Source organism: Bos indicus x Bos taurus, chromosome 10 (genome assembly GCF_003369695.1).
Source record: "Bos indicus x Bos taurus breed Angus x Brahman F1 hybrid chromosome 10, Bos_hybrid_MaternalHap_v2.0, whole genome shotgun sequence".
In the NCBI taxonomy this organism is placed as follows: Eukaryota; Metazoa; Chordata; class Mammalia; order Artiodactyla; family Bovidae; genus Bos; species Bos indicus x Bos taurus.
In genome coordinates this window covers 45,058,782-45,066,458 of record NC_040085.1, presented here as the reverse complement: position 1 = coordinate 45,066,458, position 7,677 = coordinate 45,058,782, and positions in this window count along the sequence as shown.

The following is a 7,677-nucleotide window of genomic DNA, read 5'->3' as shown; positions in this document are numbered from 1 at the left end:
TTCTTCATGTGACTGCATTTATTTGGGAGCTCTACTGGGATGCAGTGTCTGGTGTGGCCTCCCTTCAATGTCTGATGCTTTAGTAGGGTTGGCTGGAACAGCTGAAGACTCGCTGGGCATTTCTCTCTCTTGATGTGGTCTCTCTAGTGAGGGATAGCTAGAGCTCTGCACATGGTGGGTCAGAGCTCTAAGAAGAAACCTCCAGGCTTCCTAAGACCTTGGTCTGGAACTGCACAGTATCATTTCTGCCATATTCTGTGAGTCAAAGCAAGGTTACGGGAAATAGACTGTGTCTATTAATAGCAGCAGCAGCAAAAAAAGAATTATGACCATCTTTAATTTATCACAGTGAGATAAAACAAGTGCTATTGCTTTGTTAGAATTCCTAGTACAAACTTCCTGAACATGTTTATTTTTCCCCCCAAGTCGAAGTTTAGCATATGTGGTGGTGGTTTAGTTGCTAAGTTGTGTCTGACTCTTGCGACCCCAGGGACTGTAGCCTGCCAGGCTCCTCTGTCCATGGGATTCTCCAGGCAAGAATACTAGAGTGGGTTGCCATTTCCTTCTCCATGGGGATCTTCCTTACCCAGGAATTGAACCCGGGTTTCCTGCACTGTAGGCAGATTCTTTACCAACTGAGCTACGAGGGAAGCCTGACATATGGAGAAGCCATATAGGCAAACAGTCTATTCTCTGAAGTGTAATCATGAGAGGAATCAGTGGTGGAAGAATTTTGACTTCCTTATGCTGGTATTTGAGAAAAAGAAATTGGAGATAGCTAGGTGCTTCTTCTTTTCTTTGACGGCCCTATCTTTGTGTAATTTAGAAATTCTTTCTGCAGTGTTCTTGATAGATGGTTATTGTGATAGTTAATTTACTGTGTCAGTTTGCACCATTGAGTGCTCAGACATGTGGTAAAACATTGTTCTGGGTCTGTCTTTCAGGGTGTTTCTAGATGAGATCAACATTTGAATCTGTAGACTGTGTAAAGCAGTTTGCCCTCCCTAATATAGATGGGCCTCATCCAATCGGTTTAAGGTCTTAACAGAACAAAAAGACTCTCCTCTTCTCCTCCCATACCCCATGAGTAAGGGAGAATTCTCCTCTTCACTACTTTCAAGTTGGGACATTGATTTTCTCCTGTCTCTGCACTCAAACTGAGACCCAGGCTCTTCCTGGATTTCTAGTCTACCAGCCTTTGGGCTGCGCCTACTCCATTGGCTCTCCTGAGTTTCCAGCTTGCAGACAAGATTGCAGGACTTGTTAGCTTTCATAATTGTGTGGGCCAATTCCCTGTCTATCTTTCTGAAGAACCCTGACCAATCCAGTTATGCCTGTAGTTACATTCTTCCAGGGCTGATGAGGTCACCACTTATTGTAGAAGCACATTTTTTTTTTTTTTTTGGTAAAGTGTTGAAATCATTAATTATTTTAAAAAGTCATTAATTCTTTTCCTTTGTTAAGTGTTCCTACAATGTAGGACCCTATCCTATATTTTGGAGCAGTGTAAAAATAAGTGGTTTCTTGCTATATGCTAGGTCTTCAGATACTATAGGACAGCCATCTTGATTTATTTGGGTCTTTTCCAAGTGGAATATCCTTAGAACCCTTTTGTTTAAACTGGATCATAAGCCTCTTATCTATTGTCACCATTTTTCGGGATATTTCTAGTGGTAAAGAATCTCCTCCCAATGCAGGAGATAAAAAAAACAAGAGACAGGTTTGATCCCTGGGTTGGGAAGATCCCCTGGAGCAGGAAATGGCAACCCACTCCAGTATTCTTGCCTGGAGAATCCCATGGACAGAGGAGCCTGGTGGGCTACAGTCCACACACACACACACACAAAATGATACCTGAAAGTGATCATCACTCCAGATGTGACCTGAGCATTAAAGAAGTACAGAATTAGCCTGAACTTACTCATGCTAATGAGTTAGGTCTTGGAATAGTATTTTCTAAGGGTGCACAGGTTTCCTAAACAACAGGTGTGAAAATGGCAAGAATGAGTTGAAAAAGGAATACAAACCGAAGTGAAATGAGACATCGTCTTCACTCTCTCTACCTTCTGGGTGAGAGTGGGATTGGCTCTCAGGTCCCAGTTGGCCTGCATACCCCACAGGCACAGTTTTTAGCCCAGCTTGGGGTTGGTTAGTGAAAAGAAAGCTTGATATCCCAGCTGGGACATTCTCTGCCTTCTGTAGCTCCTCAAGGTTTCACCAAAGCTGATTAGGATATGAGACAAAAATTGGAGTGTCTTACAATGTTTATCTGGAATAGCAGAAAAGAGAAAATGCATGAATAATTGAACAGCATAGTATTAAAACTTGAGTCAGTGGTTTACTGACCATTGACTCAAGGGACCTCATTTTTATACTCACCTTCTAAAGATGAGTAAATTATACTGTTATCCTTTCATGGACCTTATACTTTAAACACCATGAAGGCAGGAACTCAGGTTTGTTTGTTTGTTTCAATCTTTTGACAGCATCACACGGCATGTGGGATCTTAGTCCCCCAACCATGGATTGAACTGCAACCCCTGCATTGGCAGCACAGAGTCTTAACTACTGAACTACCAGGGAAGTCCCAGGGGTGCAGTTTTTAAATGACCACCCTTTTTTCCTTCTAATTAGCATGCACAGTGCCTTGCTTATACAAGGCATTTAGTAGATTAAAAGAACAAACAACAACAAAAAAGCTTGGATAATCCACAAGCTTGAGGTCCAGATTTTAAAGAATCCTTTTGAGTGGAGGCTTATAATAGAAAGGTGTTTATTTCTACCTCTCGGTCTCCCTGCTACTGAACAGACAACAGACTGGGACATAACCATACACCCTGCCAAGCCAGCAACAGATTCAGTTCAGCTCAGTTCAATCTCTCAGTGTGTCTGACTCTTTGCAACCCCGTGGATTGCAGCATGCCAGGCCTCCCTGTCCATCACCAACTCCCAGAGCTTGCTCAGACTCATGTCTTTAGAAATGCCTCTCATACCTGTTTTCATTTTTTTTTTTTCTCTACATTCATACAAATCAGATTTTTAGTTGCATGTCAGCTAGGAAAACTTTTTCCATAGTCCATTCTTCATGCTGGCCCAAGGGGCAGCTTTCTAAAACAAAGTTCTAAGCAAATCATCATCCTTCTTCAAAACTTTCCTTGGTTTCTCATTTTCTGGATCTTTAGCGTTTAGCAGCTTTATCTTTCAGTTCAGTCGCTCAGTAGTGTCTGACTCCGTGACCCCAAGGACTGCAGCACGCCAGGCCTCCCTGTCCAACACCAACTCCCAGAGTTTACCCAAACTCATGTCCATGGAGTCGGTGACGCCATCCAACCAACTATTCCTCTGTAGTCCCCTTCTCCTGCTGCCCTCAATCTTTCCCAGCATCAGGGTCTTTTCAAATGAGTCAACTCTTCGCATCAGGTGGCCAAAGTATTGGTGCCTCAGCTTCAACATTAGTCCTCACAATGAACACCTAGGACTGATCTCCTTTAGGATGGACTGGTTGGATCTCCTTGCAGTCCAAGGGATTCTCAAGAGTCTTCTCCAACACCACAGTTCAAAAGCATCAATTCTTCGGCGCTCAGCTTTCTTCACAGTCCAACTCTCACATCCATACATGACCACTGGAAAAACCATGGCCTTGACTAGACAGGCCTTTGTTGGCAAAGTAATGTCTCTGCTTTTTAATATGCTATCTAGGTTGGTCATAATTTTCCTTCAAAGGAGTAAGCGTCTTTTAATTTTATGACTGCAGTCACCATCTACAGTGATTTTGGAGCCCCCCAAAATAGTCAGCCACTGTTTCCCCATCTATTTGCCATGAAGTGATAGGACCAGATGCCATGATCTTAGTTTTCTGAATGTTGAACTTTAAGCCAACTTTTTACTCTCCTCTTTCTCTTTCATCAAGAGTCTCTTTAGTTCTTCACTTTCTGCCATAAGGGTGGTGTCATCTGCTTATCTGAGGTTATTGATATTTCTCCCGTTAATCTTGATTCCAGCTTGTGCTTCTTCCAGCCCAGCGTTTCTCATGATGTACTCTGCATATAAGTTAAATAAATAGGGTGACAATATACAGCCTGACATACTCCTTTTCCTATTTGGAACCATTCTGTTTCATATGTGGTTCTAACTGTTGCTTCCTGACCTCCATACAGATTTCTGAAGAGACAGGTCAGGTGGTCTGGCATTCCCATCTCTTTCAGAATTTTCCACAGTTTATTGTGATCCATGCAGTCAAAGGCTTTGGCACAATCAATAGAGCAGAAATATATGTTTTTCTGGAACTCTCTTGCTTTTTCCATGATCCAGTGGATGTTGGCAATTTGATCTCTGGTTCCTCTGCCTTTTCTAAAACCAGCTTGAACATGTGGAAGTTCACGGTTCGTGTACTGCTGAAGCCTGGCTTGGAGAATTTTGAGCATTACTTTGCTAGCGTGTGAGATGAGAGCAATTGTGCGGTAGTTTGAGCCTTCTTTGGCATTGTCTTTCTTTGGGATTGGAATGAAAACTGACTTTTTCCAGTCCCATGGCCACTGCTGAGTTTTCCAAATTTGCTGGCATATTGAGTGGAGCACTTTCACAGCATCATCTTTTAGGATTTGAAATAGCTCAGCTGGAATTCCGTCACCTCCACTAGCTTTGTAGTGATACTTCCTAAGGCCCACTTGACTTCACATTCCAGGCGTTTGGCTCTAGGTGAATGATCACACCATCGTGATTATCTGGGTCGTGAAGATCTTTTTTGTACAGTTCTTCTGTGTATTCTTGCCACCTCTTAATATCTTCTGCTTCTGTTAGGTCCATACAATTTCTGTCCTTTATTGAACCCATCTTTGCATGAAATGTTCCTTTCGTATCTCTAATTTTCTTGAAGAGATCTCTAGTCTTTCCCATTCTATTGTTTTCCTCTATTTCTTTGTATTGATTGCTGAGGAAGGCTTTCTTATCTCTCCTTGCTATTCTTTGGAACTCTGCATTCAAATGGGTATATCTTTCCTTTTCTCCTTGGCTTTTCACTTCTCTTTTCACAGCTATTTGTAATGCCTCCTCAGACAGCCATTTTGTTTTTTTGCATTTCTTTTTCTTGGGGATGGTCTTGCTCCCTGTCTCCTGTACAGTGTCATAAACCTCCATCCATAGTTCATCAGGCACTCTGTCTATCAGATCTAGTCCTTTAAATTTATTTCTCACTTCTACTGTATAATCATAAGGGATTTGATTTAGGTCATACCTGAATGGTCTAGTGGGTTTCCCCACTTTCTTCAATTTAAGTCTGAATTTGGCAATAAGGAGTTCATGATCTGAGCCACAGTCAGGTCCGGGTCTTGATTTGCTGACCAGATAATCAACCAGATAATCAATCAGATAATCATCTGATTTCAGTGTTGGCCATCTGGTGATGTCCATGTGTAGAGTCTTCTCTTGTGTTATTGGAAGAGGGTGTTTGCTATGACCGGTGCGTTCTCTTGGCAAAACTCTATTAGCCTTTGCCCTGCTTCATTCTGTACTCCAAGGCCAAATTTGCCTGTTACTCCTGATGTTTCTTGACTTCCCACTTTTGCATTCCAGTCCCCTATGAAAAGGACATGTTTTTGCGGTGTTAGTTCTACAAGGTCTTGTAGGTCTTCATAGAACTGTTCAGCTTCTTCAGTGTTACTGGTCAGGGAATAGACTTGGATTACCGTTAATTACTTGGATTACCGGTAATTAGTTGGATTACCGATATTGAATGGTTTGCCTTGGAAATGAACAGAGATCATTCTGTTGTTTTTGAGATTGCATCCAAGTACTGCATTTTGGACACTTTTGTTGACTGTGATGGCTACTCCATTTCTTCTTAGGGATTCCTGCCCACAGTAGTAGATATAATGGTTATCTGAGTTAAATTCACCTATTCCAGTCCATTTAGTTCGCTGATTCCTAGAATGTCAACCTTCACTCTGTCCCAGACTGAGGAATCTTAGTGTTTGAAGAGTTCCTGTTTGGCAGTCCAGGACCTAAACATTTGTGTAGGAATCTCAGAATCTGTCTCAGACTTCCTTTTGTATGGTTGGAAGATACTAGGCAATACCTACCTTGAAACATAATATCTCCTGACAAACCAAGCCACTCACCCTGTCTTCAGTCATGCCAGTCCAATATTGGTGGTCTGTGCTTTTGCTTAGGGTGCATTCTATGCCTGCAATATTCTTCCTCACTGCATATTCACCTGATATGCATATATTTGAAGCAGTACCTGTCCAAGAAATGAAATAAAGTGAATTGATCATGTAGAATTTTACCATACTGCAAAAGACCAGCCTTCAGGAAATTTATCCTTGGTTAATTTTCTTTTTTTTCAACCGCATAGACAGCAGCCCACCAGGATCCCCCGTTCCTGGGATTCTCCAGGCAAGAACACTGGAGTGGGCTGCCATTTCCTTCTCCACTTGGTTAATTTTCTATTCAATTTCCTTTGATGACTATTTCAGCTTTTGCCACTCTTTCTGCCAAATGTAAATAGGGAAAGTGAAAGTCGCTCAGTCATGTCTGACTCTTTGCCACCCCAAGGACTATACAGTCCATGGAATTCTCCAGGCCAGAATACTGGAGTGGGTAGCTGTTCCCTGCTCCAGGGGATCTTCCCAATCCAGGGATTGAACCACATTGCAGGTGGTTTCTTTACCAGCTGAGCCATCAGGGAAGCCAATGAGAGGACAATGGTAAATACAGAGGAAAGACTTTGAAATCAGACTTGAGTACACATTCTAGCTCTGAAATCCATAAGGACTGTGATTGCAGCCAAGACATACAACTGTTCTGAGTCTTAGTTTCTTTATCTGTTAGACTGGGATAACACATGACAGATGTTAGCTAGACTCATTGTGATCCTTTTGGAATATATACAAATATTAAATGATTATGTTTTACATCTGAAGCTAATATATATCAATTATACATCAATTTTAAAAATGCCCCCCAAATTGGGATAATACTAAAAACTGGGATCTAAGGACTAAGAGGATTCTATGAGAAAGTTTATTTAAATTAGTATATAGGAAGAGTGATCAATGTTATCTAAGATAGAAAGGAATAGGAAATAAAAATATAGGACTAGAATGCATTAAACGAGATTGAATCAAAAAGTTTATTTGTAAGGTTCTAGGTTAGCTGCAATGAGGGATAAGCCACAAGAAATAGTACCTCTACTTTATATGAAAATACAGTGTGTCTAATACGAATTAAATTATTCCATTTTAACAGTGTCAAATCAGTTAATAAAAGTGCTTTACCATTCATAACATTTCTGTTTACAAAGCCCTAAAAGTTGGTAAGGATTGTTTTATAGTTGTAGCTTTTGATATTACCACAAAAATATAACAATAAAGAAAAAGTATAATTTTAGTCACAACCCCAGTGCCCTAAACATCTATTTTCCCTTCCCAATACTTCTTAACTGGATATCTAATTTTTAGTTTTAGGACAGTGGATACATTAACATCTTCTCATGCCACTTAGTAGCTGCAATTATTTCTGTTTTACCTCAGATATGCAGATGATACCACCCTGATGGCAGAAAGCGAAAAAGAACTAAAGAACCTCTTGATGTAAGTGAAAGAGGAGAGTGAAAAAGTTGGCTTGAAATTCAACATTGAGAAAACTGAGATCATGGCATCCGTTCCCATAACTTCATGG